Below are 20,000 nucleotides of genomic sequence, written 5' to 3'. Positions count from 1 at the left end.
AGGGGCACCGTGACCTTCCAGTGCAACAATCACAGTGCCCAGTGCCAAATTTCTATGCCCTAGGGGCAACGTGACCTCAAAGTGCCACAGTCTCAGTGACCAGTGCCAAATCTTTGCGTTACAGAGGACTGTGACCTTTCGCTGCCCCAACCTCAGTGCCCAGTGCCAAATCTTTATGCCCTAGAGGCACCGTGACCTCCCAGTGCCACAATCTCAGTGCCCAGTGCCCAGTGCCCAGTGCCCAGTGCCCAGACAGATACTTCTTTCTCATATACAATAAAAATCTGTATCAGTATTTACCTCTGAGAAAAATCCTGGAGAATAATCCTAATTATAATCCCACATGTGGATTACTTGCCGATTTGTGGATTTAAACCCCCCCCCCTGTGGAGATGAAAGTAATAGAACCTCAGGGGGGTTTAAAAATATATTTATTATTTTAAAAGAACATTTTGTGGTGGTTTAATTAGGTGTTTGTAAAACCTTCGAAGGTGGGGTTTAAAATGTTCGAAATTAAATTTATATTAGGTTTTAAGGTTAAAAGTGTTCGAATTAAACCTCATATTGGTTTTGCAAAGGCAAGTGTATGACCTAAACCCCACAAGGGGTTTAACAAGTGCTAGAATTAAACCTCACTGAGGTTAAACGCGCCTAGTGATCAAAGTGAACCTTATGTGGGGTTTAAAACTCAGAGTTCAAATAGAACCTTGACTGAACAATATTTCAAATTGAGTTTTGCTATTGTTGTTGATTGTAAACAAACAAACAAACAAATCTAGGACTTGTTGTTTCTCTGTGTGTTTGTTGTGAGTTGTTCCAGTCGTGGTATTGTGTGTTTGTTGGGAGTTGTTCCAGTCGTGGTATTGTGTGTTTGTTGTGAGTTGTTCCAGTCATGGTATTGTGTGTTTGTTTGTTGTGGAGTTATTTCCAGTCCTTGGTATTTGTGTGTTTGTTGTAAGTTATTTCCAATCCTTGGTATTGTGTATTTATTTATGAAGTTGTTCCAATCCAGGTATTGTATTTATTGTAAGGTTATTCCAGTCCTGGTATTGTGTATTTATTGTAGGTTGTTCCAATCCATAGTATTGTATGTGGTTATGTGATTATTCCAGTCCTGTATTGTGTGTTTGTTATGTAGTGTTCCAGTCCTTGTATTGTGTTTGTTGTGAGTTGTTCCAGTCATGGTATTGTGTGTTTGTTGTGAGTTGTTCCAGTCATGGTATTGTGTGTTTGTTGTGAGTTGTTCCAGTCATGGTATTGTGTGTTTGTTGTGAGTTGTTCCAGTCCTGGTATTGTGTGTTTGTTGTGAGTTGTTCCAGTCCTGGTATTGTGTGTTTGTTGTGAGTTGTTCCAGTCCTGGTATTGTGTGTTTGTTGTGAGTTGTTCCAGTCATGGTATTGTGTGTTTGTTGTGAGTTGTTCCAGTCATAGTATTGTGTGTTTGTTGTGAGTTGTTCCAGTCGTGGTATTGTGTGTTTGTTGTGAGTTGTTCCAGTCATGGTATTGTGTGTTTGTTGTGAGTTGTTCCAGTCATGGTATTGTGTGTTTGTTGTGAGTTGTTCCAGTCATGGTATTGTGTGTTTGTTGTGAGTTGTTCCAGTCATGGTATTGTGTGTTTGTTGTGAGTTGTTCCAGTCATGGTATTGTGTGTTTGTTGTGAGTTGTTCCAGTCATGGTATTGTGTGTTTGTTGTGAGTTGTTCCAGTCGTGGTATTGTGTGTTTGATGTGAGTTGTTCCAGTCGAGGTATTGTGTGTTTGTTGTGAGTTGTTCCAGTCCTGGTATTGTGTGTTTGTTGTGAGTTGTTCCAGTCCTGGTATTGTGTGTTTGTTGTGAGTTGTTCCAGTCCTGGTATTGTGTGTTTGTTGTGAGTTGTTCCAGTCCTGGTATTGTGTGTTTGTTGTGAGATGTTCCAGTCCTGGTATTGTGTGTTTGTTGTGAGTTGTTCCAGTCGTGGTATTGTGTGTTTGTTGTGAGTTGTTCCAGTCATGGTATTGTGTGTTTGTTGTGAGTTGTTCCAGTCATGGTATTGTGTGTTTGTTGTGAGTTGTTCCAGTCGTGGTATTGTGTGTTTGTTGTGAGTTGTTCCAGTCATGGTATTGTGTGTTTGTTGTGAGTTGTTCCAGTCATGGTATTGTGTGTTTGTTGTGAGTTGTTCCAGTCATGGTATTGTGTGTTTGTTGTGAGTTGTTCCAGTCATGGTATTGTGTGTTTGTTGTGAGTTGTTCCAGTCATGGTATTGTGTGTTTGTTGTGAGTTGTTCCAGTCATGGTATTGTGTGTTTGTTGTGAGTTGTTCCAGTCGTGGTATTGTGTGTTTGTTGTGAGTTGTTCCAGTCGTGGTATTGTGTGTTTGTTGTCAGTTGTTCCAGTCATGGTATTGTGTGTTTGTTGTCAGTTGTTCCAGTCATGGTATTGTGTGTTTGTTGTGAGTTGTTCCAGTCATGGTATTGTGTGTTTGTTGTGAGTTGTTCCAGTCATGGTATTGTGTGTTTGTTGTGATTGTTCCAGTCGTGGTATTGTGTGTTTGTTGTGAGTTGTTCCAGTCGTGGTATTGTGTGTTTGTTGTGATTGTTCCAGTCGTGGTATTGTGTGTTTGTTGTGAGTTGTTCCAGTCGTGGTATTGTGTGTTTGTTGTGAGTTGTTCCAGTCATGGTATTGTGTGTTTGTTGTGAGTTGTTCCAGTCGTGGTATTGTGTGTTTGTTGTGAGTTGTTCCAGTCCTGGTATTGTGTGTTTGTTGTGAGTTGTTCCAGTCGTGGTATTGTGTGTTTGTTGTGAGTTGTTCCAGTCATGGTATTGTGTGTTTGTTGTCAGTTGTTCCAGTCATGGTATTGTGTGTTTGTTGTGAGTTGTTCCAGTCATGGTATTGTGTGTTTGTTGTGAGTTGTTCCAGTCGTGGTATTGTGTGTTTGTTGTGAGTTGTTCCAGTCGTGGTATTGTGTGTTTGTTGTGATTGTTCCAGTCATGGTATTGTGTGTTTGTTATGATTGTTCCAGCCATGGTATTGTGTGTTTGTTGTGAGTGTTCCAGTCATGGTATTGTGTGTTTGTTATGATTGTTCCAGTCATGGTATTGTATGTTAGTAATGTATTGTTCCAGCCATGATATTGTGTGTTTGTTGTGAGTTGTTCCAGCCATGGTATTGTGTGCTTGTTGTGAATTGTTACAGCCATGATATTGTGTGTTAGTCGTGTATTGTTCCAGCTATGGTATTGTGTGTTAGTCGTGTATTGTTCCAGCCATGGTATTGTATGATAGTCGTGTATTGTTCCAGCCATGGTATTGTGTGTTAGTCGTGAATTGTTCCAGCTATATTGTGTGTTAGTCGTGAATTGTTCCAGCCATGGTATTGTGTGTTTGTTGTGAATTGTTCCAGTCATGGTATTGTATGTTAGTCGTGAATTGTTCCAGCTATGGTATTGTGTTTGTTGTGATTGTTCCAGTCATAATATTGTGTTTGTTGTGAATTGTTCCAGTCATGGTATTGTGTGCTAGTCGCGTATTGTTCCAGCCATGGTATTCTATGTTAGTCGTGAATTGTTCCAGCCATGGTATTGTGTGTTAGTCGTAAATTGTTCCAGCCATGGTATTGTGTGTTTGTTGTGAATTGTTCCAGCTATGGTATTGTGTGTTAGTCGTGAATTGTTCCAGCCATGGTATTGTGTGTTTGTTGTGAATTGTTCCAGCTATGGTATTGTATGTTAGTCGTGTATTGTTCCAGCCATGGTATTGTGTGTTTGTTGTGAATTGTTCCAGCTATGGTATTGTATGTTAGTCGTGTATTGTTCCAGCCATGGTATTGTGTCTTTGTTGTGAATTGTTCCAGCTATGGTATTGTATGTTAGTCGTATATTTTTCTAGCCATGGTATTGTATCTTAGTCGTGAATTGTTCCAGCCATGGTATTGTATGTTAGTCGTGAATTATTCCAGCCATGGTATTGTGTTAGTCGTGAATTGTTCAGGGGATTGTTCTGGGGGAGGTTTGTTCAGGGGATTGTTCTGGGGGAGGTTTGTTCAGGGGATTGTTCTGGGGAGGTTTGTTCAGGGGATTGTTCTGGTGAGGTTTGTTCAGGGGATTGTTCTGGGGAGGTTTGTTCAGGGGATTGTTCTGGGGAGGTTTCTTCAGGGGATTGTTCTGGGGAGGTTTCTTCAGGGGATTGTTCTAGGGAGGTTTCTTCAGGGGATTGTTCTGGGGAGGTTTGTTCAGGGGATTGTTCTGGGGAGGTTTGTTCAGGGGATTGTTCTGGGAGAGGTTTGTTCAGGGGATTGTTCTGGTGAGGTTTCTTCAGGGGATTGTTCTGGGGAGGTTTCTTCAGGGGATTGTTCTAGGGAGGTTTCTTCAGGGGATTGTTCTGGAGAGGTTTGTTCAGAGGATTGTTCTGGGGAGGTTTGTTCAGGGGATTGTTCTGGGAGAGGTTTGTTCATGGGATTGTTCTTGGGAGGTTTGTTCAGGGGAATGTTCTGGGGGAGGTTTGTTCAGGGGATTGTTCTGGGGGAGGTTTGCTCAGGGGATTGTTCTGGGGGAGGTTTGTTCAAGGGATTGTTCGGGGGAAGGTTTGTTCAAGGGATTGTTCTGGGGAAGGTTTGTTCAGGGGATTGTTCAGGGGAGGTTTGTTCAGGGGATTGTTCTGGGGAGGTTTGTTCAGGGGATTGTTCTGGGGAGGTTTGTTCAGGGGATTGTTCTGGGGAGGTTTCTTCAGGGGATTCAGGGGTTCTGGGTATTGTTCTGGGGAGGTTTGTTCAGGGGATTGTTCTGGGGGAGGTTTGTTCAGGGGATTGTTCTGGGGAGGTTTGTTCAGGGGATTGTTCTGGGGAGGTTTGTTCAGGGGATTGTTCTGGGGAGGTTTGTCCAGGGGATTGTTCTGGGGAGGTTTGTTCAGGGGATTGTTCTGAGGAGGCTTGTTCAGGGGATTGTTCTGGGGAGGTTTGTTCAGGGGATTGTTCTGGGGAGGTTCGTTCAGGGGATTGTTCTGGGGAGGTTTGTCCAGGGGATTGTTCTGGGGAGGTTTGTTCAGGGGATTGTTCTGAGGAGGCTTGTTCAGGGGATTGTTCTGGGGAGGTTTGTTCAGGGGATTGTTCTGGGGGAGGTTTGTTCAGGGGATTATTCTGGGGGAGGTTTGTTCAGAGGATTGCTCTGGGGGAGGTTTTTTCAGGGGATTGTTCTGGGGAGGTTTGTTCAGAAGATTGTTCTGGGGGAGGTTTGTTCAGGGGATTGTTCTGGGGAGGTTTGTTCAGGGGATTGTTCTGGGGGAGGTTTGTTCAGGGGATTGTTCTGGGGAGGTTTGTTCAGGGGATTGTTCTGGGGGAGGTTTGTTCAGGGGATTGTTCTGGGGAGGTTTGTTCAGGGGATTGTTCTGGGGGGTTTGTTTAGGGGATTGTTCTGGGGAGGTTTGTTCAGGGGATTGTTCTGGGGAGGTTTGTTCAGGGGATTGTTCTGGGGAGGTTTGTTCAGGGGATTGTTCTGGGGAGGTTTGTTCAGGGGATTGTTCTGGGGAGGTTTGTTCAGGGGATTGTTCTGGGGGAGGTTTGTTCAGGGGATTGTTCTGGGGAGGTTTGTTCAGGGGATTGTTCTGGGGGAGGTTTGTTCAGGGGATTGTTCTGGGGGAGGTTTGTTCAGGGGATTGTTCTGGGGGAGGTTTGTTCAGGGGATTGTTCTGGGGGAGGTTTGTTCAGGGGATTGTTCTGGGGAGGTTTGTTCAGGGGATTGTTCTGGGGAGGTTTGTTCAGGGGATTGTTCTGGGGAGGTTTGTTCAGGGGATTGTTCTGGGGGAGGTTTGTTCAGGGGATTGTTCTGGGGAGGTTTGTTCACGGGATTGTTCTGGGGGATTGTTCTGTTTGTTCAGGGGATTGTTCTGGGGAGGTTTGTTCAGGGGATTGTTCTGATTGGGAGGTTTGTTCAGGGGATTGTTCTGGGGGAGGTTTGTTCAGGGGATTGTTCTGGGGAGGTTTGTTCAGGGGATTGTTCTGGGGGAGGTTTGTTCAGGGGATTGTTCTGGGGAGGTTTGTTCAGGGGATTGTTCTGGGGAGGTTTGCTCAGGTGATTGTTCTGGGGAGGTTTGTTCAGGGGATTTTTCTGGGGAGGTTTGTTCAGGGGATTGTTCTGGGGAGGTTTGTTCAGGGGATTGTTCTGGCGGAGGTTTGTTCAGGGGATTGTTCTGGGGGAGGTTTGTTCAGGGGATTGTTCTGGGGAGGTTTGTTCAAGGGATTGTTCTGGGGAGGTTTGTTTAGGGGATTGTTCTGGAGGAGGTTTGTTCAGGGGATTGTTCTGGGGAGGTTTGTTCAGGGGATTGTTCTGGGGAGGTTTGTTCAGGGGATTGTTCTGGGGGAGGTTTGTTCAAGGGATTGTTCTGGGGTAGGTTTGCTCAGGGGATTGCTCTGGGGGAAGTTTGTTCAGGGGATAGTTCTGGGGGAGGTTTGTTCAGGGGATTGTTCTGGGGGAAGTTTGTTCAGGGGATTGTTCTGGGGAGGTTTGTTCATGGGATTGTTCTGGGGGAGGTTTCTTCAGGGGATTGTTCTGGGGAGGATTGTTCGGAGGATTGTTCTGGGGAGGTTTGTTCAGGGGATTGTTCTGGGGGAGGTTTATTCAGGGGATTGTTCTGGGGAGGTTTGTTCAGGGGATTGTTCTGGGGAAGTGTGTTCAGGGGATTGCTGTGGGGGAGGTTTGTTCAGGGGATTGTTCTGGGGGAGGTTTATTCAAGGGATTGTTCTGGGGGAAGTTTGTTCAGGGGATTGTTCTGGGGAGGTTTGTTCAGGGGATTGTTCTGGGGAGGTTTGTTCAGGGGATTGTTCTGGGGAGGTTTGTTCAGGTGATTGTTCTGGGGGAGGTTTGTTCAGGGGATTGAGGGGATTGTTCTGGGGGAGGTTTGTTCAGGGGATAGTTCTGGGGGAGGTTTGTTCAGGGGAGTGTTCTGGGGAGGTTTGTTCATGGGATTGTTCTGGGAAGGTTTGTTCAGGGGATTGTTCTGGGGAGGTTTGTTCAGGGGATTGTTCTGGGGAGGTTTGTTCAGGGGATTGTTCTGGGGAGGTTTGTTCAGGGCATTATTCTGGGGATGTTTGTTCAGGGGATTGTTCTGGGGAGGTTTGTTCAGGGGATTGTTCTGGGGGAGGTTTGTTCAGGGGATTGTTCTGGGGGAGGTTTGTTCAGGGGATTGTTCTGGGGAGGTTTGTTCAGGGGATTGTTCTGGGGGAGGTTTGTTCAGGGGATTGTTCTGGGGGAGGTTTGTTCAGGGGATTGTTCTGGGGAGGTTTGTTCAGGGGATTGTTCTGGGGAGGTGTGTTCAGAGGATTGTTCTGGGGGAGGTTTGTTCAGGGGTTTGTTCTGGGGAGGTTTATTCAGGGGATTGTTCTAGGAAGGTTTGTTCAGGGGATTGTTCTGGGGGAGGTTTGTTCAGGGGATTGTTCTGGGGAGGTTTGTTCAGGGGATTGTTCTGGGGATGTTTGTTCAGGGGATTGTTCTGGGGGAGGTTTGTTCAGGGGATTGTTCTGGGGAGGTTTGTTCAGGGGATTGTTCTGGGGAGGTTTGTTCAAGGGATTGTTCTGTGGGAGGTTTGTTCAGGGGATTGTTCTGGGGGAGGTTTGTTAGGATTGTTCTGGGGAGGTTTGTTCAGGGGATTGTTCTGGGGGAGGTTTGTTCTGGGTATTTTTCGGGGGGTGGTTTGTTCAGGGGATTGTTCTGGGGGAGATTTGTTCAGGGGATTGTTCTGGGGAGGTGTGTTCAGGGGATTGTTCTGGGGGAGATTTGTTCTGGGTATTGTTCTGGGGGAGGTTTATTCAGGGGATTGTTCTGGGGAGGTTTGTTCAGGGGATTGTTCTGGGGAGGTTTGTTTAGGGGATTGTTCTGGAGGAGGTTTGTTCAGGGGATTGTTCTGGGGATGTTTGTTCAGGGGATTGTTCTGGGGGAGGTTTGTTCAGGGGATTGTTCTGGGGGAGGTTTGTTCAGGGGATTGTTCTGGGGGAGGTTTGTTCAGGGGATTGTTCTGGGGAGGTGTGTTCAAAGGATTGTTCTGGGGGAGGTTTGTTCAGGGGATTGTTCTGGGGAGGTTTGTTCAGGGGATTGTTCTGGGGGAGGTTTGTTCAGGGGATTGTTCTGGGGAGGTTTGTTCAGGGGATTGTTCTGGGGAGGTTTGTTCAGGGGATTGTTCTGGGGGAGGTTTGTTCAGGGGATTGTTCTGGGGAGGTTTGTTCAGGGGATTGTTCTGGGGAGGTTTGTTCAGGGGATTGTTCTGGGGGAGGTTTGTTCAGGGGATTGTTCTGGGGAGGTTTGTTCAGGGGATTGTTCTGGGGAAGTGTGTTCAGGGGATTGTTCTCAGGGGATTTTTCCGGGGGAGGTTTGTTCAGGGGATTGTTCTGGGGGAGATTTGTTCAGGGGATTGTTCTGGGGGAGGTGTGTTGAGAGGATTGTTCTGGGGGAGATTTGTTCTGGGTATTGTTCTGGGGGAGGTTTGTTCAGGGGATTGTTCTGGGGAGGTTTGTTCAGGGGATTGTTCTGGGGGAGGTTTGTTCAGGGGATTGTTCTGGGGAGGTTTGTTCAGGGGATTGTTCTGGGGATGTTTGTTCAGGGGATTGCTCTGGGGGAGGTTTGGGGATTGTTCTGGGGAGGGGGGATTTGTTCAAGGGATTGTTCTGGGGGAGGTTTGTTCAGGGGATTGTTCTAGGGGGGGATTGTTCAAAGGGGATTGTTCTGGGGGATTGTTCTGGGGGGTTTGTTCAGGGGATTGTTCTGGGGAGGATTGTTCAGGGGATTGTTCTGGGGGAGGTTTGTTCAGGGGATTGTTCTGGGGAGGTTTGTTCAGGGGATTGTTCTGGGGGAGGTTTGTTCAGGGGATTGTTCTGGGGGAGGTTTGTTCAGGGGATTGTTCTGGGGGAGGTTTGTTCAGGGGATTGTTCTGGGGAGGTTTGTTCAGGGGATTGTTCTGGGGGAGGTTTGTTCAGGGGATTGTTCTGGGGAGGTTTGTTCAGGGGATTGTTCTGGGGGAGATTTGTTCAGGGGATTGTTCTGGGGAGGTTTGTTCAGGGGATTGTTCTGGGGAGGTTTGTTCAGGGGATTGTTCTGGGGGAGGTTTGTTCAGGGGATTGTTCTGGGGGAGGTTTGTTCAGAGGATTGTTCTGGGGAGGTGTGTTCAAAGGATTGTTCTGGGGGAGGTTTGTTCAGGGGATTGTTCTGGGGGAGGTTTGTTCAGGGGATTGTTCTGGGGGAGGTTTGTTCAGGGGATTGTTCTGGGGGAGGTTTGTTCAGGGGATTGTTCTGGGGGAGGTTTGTTCAGGGGATTGTTCTGGGGGAGGTTTGTTCAGGGGATTGTTCTGGGGGAGGTTTGTTCAGGGGATTGTTCTGGGGAGGTTTGTTCAGGGGATTGTTCTGGGGTAGGTTTGTTCAGGGGATTGTTCTGGGGTAGGTTTGTTCAGGGAATTGTTTAAACTGACTCTCCCCAATTTCCCAGTTGTATTTCCCAATATAATTTCCCTGTTTAACCAAGCTAAATTGGTTTCGATTCGATACCTGGAGAACAGATCTTCATATCGGTTTCAAACTCTGGAAACCGTATTGGAATTTTAGCTTTATTCTGTTGACAACAGTCTGTTGTCAACAGTCTGTTGACAACAGTCTGTTGACAACAGTCTGTTGACAACAGTCTGTTGACAAGTGTCTGTTGACAATAGTCTGTTGACAATAGTCTGTTGACAAGAGTCTGTTGACAAGAGTCTGTTGACAATAGTCTGTTGACAACAGACTGTTGACAACAGACTGTTGACAATAGTCTGTTGACAAGAGTCTGTTGGCAAGAGTTTGTTGACAAGAGCCTGTTGACAAGAGTCTGTTGACAAGAGTCTGTTGACGACAGACTGTTGACAGCAGACTGTTGACAAGAGTCTGTTGACAATAGTCTGTTGACGACAGACTGTTGACAGCAGACTGTTGACAAGAATCTGTTGACAATACTCTGTTGACAATAGCCTGTTGACAACAGTCTGTTGACAACAGACTGTTAATAAAAACGGCTTTAAAACAGAATTTCACCTTTTCCAAGATAACTTTTTTATCGTTAAAGTCAATGTTGATATGAAGGAAAATGAAGGAAGAATGAAGGAAGAATGAAGGAAAATGAAGGAAGAATGAAGGAAGAATGAAGGGAAATGAAGGAAGAATGAAGGAAAATGAAGGAAGAATGAAGGAAAATGAAGGAAGAATGAAGGAAAATGAAGGAAGAATGAAGGAAGAATGAAGGAAGAATGAAGGAAGAATGAAGGAAGAATGAAGGAAGAATGAAGGAAGAATGAAGGAAAATGAAGGAAGAATGAACGGAAATGAAGGAAGAATGAAGGAAAATGAAGGAAGAATGAAGGAAGAATGAAGGAAGAATGAAGGGAAATGAAGGAAGAATGAAGGAAGAATGAAGGAAGAATGAAGGAAGACTGAAGGGAAATGAAGGAAGAATGAAGGAAGACTGAAGGGAAATGAAGGAAGAATGAAGGAAGAATGAAGGAAGACTGAAGGGAAATGAAGGAAGAATGAAGGAAGAATGAAGGAAGAATGAAGGAAGAATGAAGGAAGAATGAAGGAAGAATGAAGGAAGAATGAAGGGAAATGAAGGAAGTATGAAGGAAGAATGAAGGAAGAATGAAGGAAGAATGAAGGAAGAATGAAGGAAGAATGAAGGAAGAATGAAGGAAGAATGAAGGGAAATGAAGGAAGAATGAAGGAAGAATGAAGGAAAATGAAGGAAGAATGAAGGAAGAATGAAGGAAGAATGAAGGAAGAATGAAGGAAGAATGAAGGAAGAATGAAGGAAGAATGAAGGAAGAATGAAGGGAAATGAAGGAAGAATGAAGGAAGAATGAAGGAAGAATGAAGGAAGAATGAAGGAAGAATGAAGGAAGAATGAAGGAAATGAAGGAAGAATGAAGGAAGAATGAAGGAAAATGAAGGAAGAATGAAGGAAGAATGAAGGAAGAATGAAGGGAAATGAATTAAGAATGAAGGAAGAATGAAGGAAAATGAAGGAAGAATGAAGGAAGAATGAAGGAAGAATGAAGGGAAATGAAGGAAGAATGAAGGAAGAATGAAGGAAGAATGAAGGAAGAATGAAGGAAGACTGAAGGGAAATGAAGGAAGAATGAAGGAAGAATGAAGGAAGAATGAAGGAAGAATGAAGGAAGAATGAAGGAAGACTGAAGGGAAATGAAGGAAGAATGAAGGAAGAATGAAGGAAGACTGAAGGAAGAATGAAGGAAGAATGAAGGAAGAATGAAGGAAGAATGAAGGAAGACTGAAGGGAAATGAAGGAAGAATGAAGGAAGAATGAAGGAAGACTGAAGGGAAATGAAGGAAGAATGAAGGAAGACTGAAGGGAAATGAAGGAAGAATGAAGGAAGAATGAAGGAAGAATGAAGGAAGAATGAAGGAAGAATGAAGGAAGAATGAAGGAAGAATGAAGGAAGAATGAAGGAAGAATGAAGAAAGAATGAAGGAAGAATGAAGGAAGAATGAAGGGAAATGAAGGAAGAATGAAGGGAAATGAAGGAAGAATGAAGGAAGAATGAAGGAAAATGAAGGAAGAATGAAGGAAGAATGAAGGAAGAATGAAGGAAGAATGAAGGAAGAATGAAGGGAAATGAAGGAAGAATGAAAGGAAATGAAGGAAGAATGAAGGAAGAATGAAGGGAAATGAAGGAAGAATGAAGGAAGAATGAAGGGAAATGAAGGAAGAATGAAGGAAGAATGAAGGAAGAATGAAGGGAAATGAAGGAAGTATGAAGGAAGAATGAAGGAAGAATGAAGGAAGAATGAAGGGAAATGAAGGAAGAATGAAGGGAAATGAAGGAAGAATGAAAGAAGAATGAAGGGAAATGAAGGAAGAATGAAGGGAAATGAAGGAAGAATGAAGGAAGAATGAAGGGAAATGAAGGAAAATGATGGAAAATGAAGGAAGAATGAAGGAAGAATGAAGGGAAATGAAGGAAAATGAAGGAAAATGAAGGAAAATGAAAAAAGAATGAAGAGAAATGAAGGAAGAATGAAGGGAAATGAAGGGAAATGAAGGAAAATGAAGGAAAATAAAGGAAAATGAAAAAAGAATGAAGAGAAATGAAGGAAGAATGAAGGGAAATGAAGGAAAATGAAGGAAAATGAAGGAAAATGAAGGAAGAATGAAGGGGATGAGATGTAACATGAATAACAGTGATATAACCTGAGGAAATTAAAAAAATATGAACCAAGGAGCTGAGAAACATGAGCTTAGGAGGTTCAGAGAAGGAAATGAAAGAAGGAAATGAAAGAAGGAGATGAAAGAAGGAAATGAAAGAAGGAAATGAAAGAAGGAAATGAAAGAAGGAAATGAAAGAAGGAAATGAAAGAAGGAAATGAAAGAAGGAAATGAAAGAAGGAAATGAAAGAAGTCTTGATGAAAGAAGGAAAGTCCCTCAGTCTTGATAGAAGGAGTCCCTCAGTCTTGATAGAAGGTGGTCATCCCTCAGAAAATGATAGAAGGTGGTCAGTCCCTCAGTCTTGATAGAAGGTGGTCAGTCCCTCAGTCTTGATAGAAGGTGGTCAGTCCCTCAGTCTTGATAGAAGGTGGTCAGTCCATCAGTCTTGATAGAAGGTGATCAGTCCCTCAATTTTGATAGACGGTGGTCACTCCCTCAGTCTTGATAGAAGGTGATCAGTCCCTCAGTTTTGATAGAAGGTGATCAGTCCCTCAGTCTTGATAGAAGGTGATCAGTCCCTCAGTCTTGATAGAAGGTGATCAGTCCCTCAGTTTTGATAGAAGGTGGTCAGTCCCTCAGTCTAGATAGAAGGTGGTCAGTCCTTCAGTCTTGATAGAAGGTGGTCAGTCCCTCAGTCTTGATAAAAGGTGGTCAGTCCCTCAGTTTTGGTAGAAGGTGATCAGTCCCTCAGTCTTGATAAAAGGTGGTCAGTCCCTCAGTCTTGATAGAAGGTGGTGACTCCCTCAGTCTTGATAGAAGGTGGTCAGTCCCTCAGTCTTGATAGAAGGTGGTGACTCCCTCAGTCTTGATAGAAGGTGGTCAGTCCCTCAGTCTTGATAGAAGGTGGTCAGTCCCTCAGTCTTGATAGAAGGTGATCAGTCCCTCAGTTTTGATAGAAGGTGATCAGTCCCTCAGTATTGATAGAAAGTGTCAGTCCTTCAGATAGAGGTGGTCAGTCCTTCAGTCTTGATAGAAAGTGGTCAGTCCTTCAGTTTTGATAGAAGGTGATCAGTCCTTCAGTCTTGATAGAAGGTGGTCAGTCCTTCAGTTTTGATAGAAGGTGGTCAGTCCCTTCAATCTTGATAGAAGGTGGTCAGTCCCTCAGTTTTGATAGAAAGTGGTCAGTCCTTCAGTCTTGATAGAAAGGTGGTCAGTCCTTCAGTTTTGATAGAAAGTGGTCAGTCCTTCAGTTTTGATAGAAGGTGGTCAGTCCTTCAGTCTTGATAGAAGGTGGTCAGTCCCTCAGTCTTGATAGAAGGTGGTCAGTCCCTCAGTCTTGATAGAAGGTGGTCAGTCCTTCAGTTTTGATAGAAAGTGGTCAGTCCTTCAGTCTTGATAGAAAGTGGTCAGTCCTTCAGTCTTATTCTGTTGACAACAGTCTGTTGACAAGTGTCTGTTGACAATAGTCTGTTGACAACAGTCTGTTGACAACAGTCTGTTGACAACAGTCTGTTGACAAGTGTCTGTTGACAATAGTCTGTTGACAACAGTCTGTTGACAATAGTCTGTTGACAACAGACTGTTGACAACAGACTGTTGACAATAGTCTGTTGACAAGAGTCTGTTGGCAAGAATCTGTTGACAAGAGCCTGTTCACAAGAGTCTGTTGACAAGAGTCTGTTGACAATAGTCTGTTGACAACAGACTGTTGACAGCAGACTGTTGACAAGAGTCTGTTGACAATAGTCTGTTGACGACAGACTGTTGACAGCAGATTGTTGACAAGAATCTGTTGACAATACTCTGTTGACAATAGTCTGTTGACAACAGTCTGTTGACAACAGACTGTTAATAAAAACGGCTTTAAAACAGAATTTCACCTTTTCCAAGATAACTTTTTTATCGTTAAAGTCAATGTTGATATGAAGGAAAATGAAGGAAGAATGAAGGAAGAATGAAGGAAGAATGAAGGGAAATGAAGGAAGAATGAAGGAAAATGAAGGAAGAATGAAGGAAGAATGAAGGAAAATGAAGGAAGAATGAAGGAAGAATGAAGGAAAATGAAGGAAGAATGAAGGAAGAATGAAGAAAGAATGAAGGGAAATGAAGGAAGAATGAAGGAAAATGAAGGAAGAATGAAGGAAGAATGAAGGAAAATGAAGGAAGAATGAAGGAAGAATGAAGGAAAATGAAGGAAGAATGAAGGAAGAATGAAGGAAAATGAAGGAAGAATGAAGGAAGAATGAAGGAAGAATGAAGGGAAATGAAGGAAGAATGAAGGAAAATGAAGGAAGAATGAAGGAAGAATGAAGGAAAATGAAGGAAGAATGAAGGAAGAATGAAGGAAAATGAAGGAAGAATGAAGGAAGAATGAAGGAAGAATGAAGGGAAATGAAGGAAGAATGAAGGAAAATGAAGGAAGAATGAAGGAAGAATGAAGGAAAATGAAGGAAGAATGAAGGAAGAATGAAGGAAAATGAAGGAAGAATGAAAGGAAATGAAGGAAGAATGAAGGAAGAATGAAGGAAGAATGAAGGAAGAATGAAAGAAGAATGAAGGGAAATGAAGGAAGAATGAAGGAAAATGAAGGAAGAATGAAGGAAAATGAAGGAAGAATGAAAGGAAATGAAGGAAGAATGAAGGAAGAATGAAGGAAGAATGAAGGAAGAATGAAAGAAGAATGAAGGGAAATGAAGGAAGAATGAAGGAAAATGAAGGAAGAATGAAGGAAAATGAAGGAAAATAATGGAAAATGAAGGAAGAATGAAGGGGATGAGATGTAACATGAATAACAGTGATATAACCTGAGGAAATTAAAAAAATATGAACCCAGGAGCTGAGAAACATGAGCTTAGGAGGTTCAGAGAAGGAAATGAAAGAAGGAAATGAAAGAAGGAAATGAAAGAAGGAAATGAAAGAAGGAAATGAAACAAGGAGATAAAAGAAAAGATAGAAAACCTCAGTCTTGATAGAAGGTGGTCAGTCCCTCAGTCTTGATAGAAGGTGGTCAGTCCCTCAGTCTTGATAGAAGGTGGTCAGTCCCTCAGTCTTGATAGAAGGTGGTCAGTCCCTCAGTCTTGATAGAAGGTGGTCAGTCCCTCAGTCTTGATAGAAAGTGGTCAGTCCATCAGTCTTGATAGAAGGTGGTCAGTCCATCAGTCTTGATAGAAGGTGGTCAGTCCCTCAGTCTTGATAGAAGGTGGTCAGTCCCTCAGTCTTGATAGAAGGTGGTCAGTCCCTCAGTCTTGATAGAAGGTGGTCAGTCCCTCAGTCTTGATAGAAGGTGGTCAGTCCCTCAGTCTTGATAGAAAGTGGTCAGTCCATCAGTCTTGATAGAAGGTGGTCAGTCCATCAGTCTTGATAGAAAGTGGTCAGTCCATCAGTCTTGATAGAAGGTGGTCAGTCCATCAGTCTTGATAGAAAGTGGTAAGTCCATCAGTCTTGATAGAAGGTGGTCAGTCCCTCAGTCTTGATAGAAGGTGGTCAGTCCCTCAGTCTTGATAGAAAGTGGTCAGTCCATCAGTCTTGATAGAAGGTGGTCAGTCCCTCAGTCTTGATAGAAAGTGGTCAGTCCATCAGTCTTGATAGAAGGTGGTCAGTCCATCAGTCTTGATAGAAAGTGGTCAGTCCTTCAGTCTTGATAGAAAGTGGTCAGTCCTTCAGTCTTGATAGAAGGTGGTCAGTCCCTCAGTCTTGATAGAAAGTGGTCAGTCCTTCAGTCTTGATAGAAGGTGGTCAGTCCTTCAGTCTTGATAGAAAGTGGTCAGTCCTTCAGTCTTGATAGAAAGTGGTCAGTCCTTCAGTCTTGATAGAAAGTGGTCAGTCCTTCAGTCTTGATAGAAGGTGGTCAGTCCTTCAGTCTTGATAGAAGGTGGTCAGTCCCTCAGTCTTGATAGAAAGTGGTCAGTCCTTCAGTCTTGATAGAAAGTGGTCAGTCCTTCAGTCTTGATAGAAAGTGGTCAGTCCTTCAGTCTTGATAGAAGGTGGTCAGTCCTTCAGTCTTGATAGAAGGTGGTCAGTCCCTCAGTCTTGATAGAAGGTGGTCAGTCCTTCAGTCTTGATAGAAGGTGGTCAGTCCTTCAGTCTTGATAGAAAGTGGTCAGTCCTTCAGTCTTGATAGAAAGTGGTCAGTCCTTCAGTCTTATTCTGTTGACAACAGTCTGTTGTCAACAGTCTGTTGACAACAGTCTGTTGGCAACAGTCTGTTGACAACAGTCTGTTGACAACAGTCTGTTGACAAGTGTCTGTTGACAATAGTCTGTTGACAACAGTCTGTTGACAATAGTCTGTTGACAACAGACTGTTGACAACAGACTGTTGACAATAGTCTGTTGACAAGAGTCTGTTGGCAAGAATCTGTTGACAAGAGCCTGTTGACAAGAGTCTGTTGACAAGAGTCTGTTGACAATAGTCTGTTGACAACAGACTGTTGACAGCAGACTGTTGACAAGAGTCTGTTGACAATAGTCTGTTGACGACAGACTGTTGACAGCAGATTGTTGACAAGAATCTGTTGACAATACTCAGTCTTGATAGAAGGTGATCAGTCCCTCAGTCTTGATAGAAGGTGATCAGTTCCTCAGTCTTGATAGAAGGTGATCAGTCCCTCAGTCTTGATAGAAGGTGATCAGTCCCTCAGTCTTGATAGAAGGTGATCAGTCCCTCAGTCTTGATAGAAGGTGATCAGTCCCTCAGTCTTGATAGAAGGTGATCAGTCCCTCAGTCTTGATAGAAGGTGATCAGTCCCTCAGTCTTGATAGAAGGTGATCAGTCCCTCAGTCTTGATAGAAGGTGATCAGTCCCTCAGTCTTGATAGAAGGTGATCAGTCTCTCAGTCTTGATAGAAGGTGATCAGTCAGTCTTGATAGAAGGTGATCAGTCCTCTCAGTCTTGATAGAAGGGTCAGTCCCTCAGTCTTGATAGAAGGTGATCAGTCCTCCAGTCTTGATAGAAGGTGATCAGTCCCTCAGTCTTGATAGAAGGTGATCAGTCCCTCAGTCTTGATAGAAGGTGATCAGTCCCTCAGTCTTGATAGAAGGTGATCAGTCCTCCAGTCTTGATAGAAGGTGATCAGTCCCTCAGTCTTGATAGAAGGTGATCAGTCCTCCAGTCTTGATAGAAGGTGATCAGTCCCTCAGTCTTGATAGAAGGTGATCAGTCCCTCAGTCTTGATAGAAGGTGATCAGTCCCTCAGTCTTGATAGAAGGTGATCAGTCCCTCAGTCTTGATAGAAGGTGATCAGTCCCTCAGTCTTGATAGAAGGTGATCAGTCCCTCAGTCTTGATAGAAGGTGATCAGTCCCTCAGTCTTGATAGAAGGTGATCAGTCCCTCAGTCTTGATAGAAGGTGATCAGTCCCTCAGTCTTGATAGAAGGTGATCAGTCCTCCAGTCTTGATAGAAGGTGATCAGTCCCTCAGTCTTGATAGAAGGTGATCAGTCCCTCAGTCTTGATAGAAGATGATCAGTCCCTCAGTCTGTGATCAGTCCCTCAGTCTTGATAGAAGGTGATCAGTCCCTCAGTCTTGAGAGAAGGTGGTCAGTCCCTCAGTCTGTGATCAGTCCCTCAGTCTTGATAGAAGGTGATCAGTCCCTCAGTCTTGATAGAAGGTGATCAGTCCCTCAGTCTTGATAGAAGGTGATCAGTCCCTCAGTCTTGATAGAAGGTGATCAGTCCCTCAGTCTTGATAGAAGGTGATCAGTCCCTCAGTCTTGATAGAAGGTGATCAGTCCCTCAGTCTTGATAGAAGGTGATCAGTCCCTCAGTCTTGATAGAAGGTGATCAGTCCCTCAGTCTTGATAGAAGGTGATCAGTCCCTCAGTCTTGATAGAAGGTGATCAGTCCTCCAGTCTTGATAGAAGGTGATCAGTCCCTCAGTCTTGATAGAAGGTGATCCGTCCCCCAGTCTTGATAGAAGGTGATCAGTCCCTCAGTCTTGATAGAAGGTGATCAGTCCCTCAGTCTTGATAGAAGGTGATCAGTCCCTCAGTCTTGATAGAAGGTGATCAGTCCCTCAGTCTTGATAGAAGGTGATCAGTCCCTCAGTCTTGATAGAAGGTGATCAGTCCTCCAGTCTTGATAGAAGGTGATCAGTCCCTCAGTCTTGATAGAAGGTGATCAGTCCCTCAGTCTTGATAGAAGGTGATCAGTCCCTCAGTCTTGATAGAAGGTGATCAGTCCCTCAGTCTTGATAGAAGGTGATCAGTCCCTCAGTCTTGATAGAAGGTGATCAGTCTCTCAGTCTTGATAGAAGGTGATCAGTCCCTCAGTCTTGATAGAAGGTGGTCAGTCCGTCTGTCTTGATAGAAGGTGCTCAGCCCCTCTCTCTTGATAGAAGTGATGTCCCTCAGTCAGTCCCTCGGTCTTGATAGAAGGTGATCAGTCCCTCTGTCTTGATAGAAGGTGATCAGTCCCTCTGTCTTGATAGAAGGTGATCAGTCCCTCTCTCTTGATAGAAGGTGATCAGTCCCTCTCTCTTGATAGAAGGTGATCAGTCCCTCTGTCTTGATAGAAGGTGATCAGTCCCTCTCTCTTGATAGAAGGTGGTCAGTCCCTCTCTCTTGATAGAAGGTGATCAGTCCCTCTCTCTTGATAGAAGGTGATCAGTCCCTCTGTCTTGATAGAAGGTGATCAGTCCCTCAGTCTTGATAGAAGGTGATCAGTCCCTCAGTCTTGATAGAAGGTGATCAGTCCCTCAGTCTTGATAGAAGGTGATCAGTCCCTCAGTCTTGATAGAAGGTGATCAGTCCCCCAGTCTTGATAGAAGGTGATCAGTCCCCCAGTCTTGATAGAAGGTGATCAGTCCCCCAGTCTTGATAGAAGGTGATCAGTCCCTCAGTCTTGATAGAAGGTGATCAGTCCCTCAGTCTTGATAGAAGGTGATCAGTCCCCCAGTCTTGATAGAAGGTGATCAGTCCCTCAGTCTTGATAGAAGGTGATCAGTCCCTCAGTCTTGATAGAAGGTGATCAGTCCCTCAGTCTTGATAGAAGGTGATCAGTCCCCCAGTCTTGATAGAAGGTGATCAGTCCCCCAGTCTTGATAGAAGGTGATCAGTCCCCCAGTCTTGATAGAAGGTGATCAGTCCCCCAGTCTTGATAGAAGGTGATCAGTCCCCCAGTCTTGATAGAAGGTGATCAGTCCCCCAGTCCCTCAGTCTTGATAGAAGGTGATCAGTCTTGATAGAAGTTTTTCAGTCCCCAGTCTTGATAGAAGGTGATCAGTCCCTCAGTCTTGATAGAAGGTGATCAGTCCCCCAGTCTTGATAGAAGGTGATCAGTCCCTCAGTCTTGATAGAAGGTGATCAGTCCCTCAGTCTTGATAGAAGGTGATCAGTCCCCCAGTCTTGATAGAAGGTGATCAGTCTCTCAGTCTTGATAGAAGGTGATCAGTCCCTCAGTCTTGATAGAAGGTGATCAGTCCCTCAGTCTTGATAGAAGGTGATCAGTCCCTCAGTCTTGATAGAAGGTGATCAGTCCCTCAGTCTTGATAGAAGGTGATCAGTCCCTCAGTCTTGATAGAAGGTGATCAGTCCCTCAGTCTTGATAGAAGGTGATCAGTCCCTCAGTCTTGATAGAAGGTGATCAGTCCCTCAGTCTTGATAGAAGGTGATCAGTCCCTCAGTCTTGATAGAAGGTGATCAGTCCCTCAGTCTTGATAGAAGGTGATCAGTCCCTCAGTCTTGATAGAAGGTGATCAGTCCCCCAGTCTTGATAGAAGGTGATCCGTCACTCAGGATTGATAGAAGGTGATCAGTCCCTCAGTCTTGATAGAAGGTGATCCGTCCCTCAGTCTTGATAGAAGGTGATCAGTCCCCACAGTCTTGATAGAAGGTGATCAGTCCTCCAGTCTTGATAGAAGGT

The 20,000-nt window shown here is 44.3% G+C and overlaps 1 protein-coding gene across 1 annotated transcript in view; it reads left to right on the top strand.

Annotated features, from left to right (window-relative positions):
- Positions 1–20,000, top strand: part of LOC128691931 (leucine-rich repeat-containing protein 24-like) — a 27,602-nt gene that overhangs the window by 574 nt on the left and 7,028 nt on the right. The gene's annotated exons all lie outside the window — the stretch shown is intronic.

This window comes from Cherax quadricarinatus, chromosome 75, assembly GCF_038502225.1.
Source record: "Cherax quadricarinatus isolate ZL_2023a chromosome 75, ASM3850222v1, whole genome shotgun sequence".
Classification (NCBI taxonomy): domain Eukaryota; kingdom Metazoa; phylum Arthropoda; class Malacostraca; order Decapoda; family Parastacidae; genus Cherax; species Cherax quadricarinatus.
Note: the sequence above shows the minus strand (reverse complement) of the source record. Positions and strands in the feature narration are given on the sequence as shown.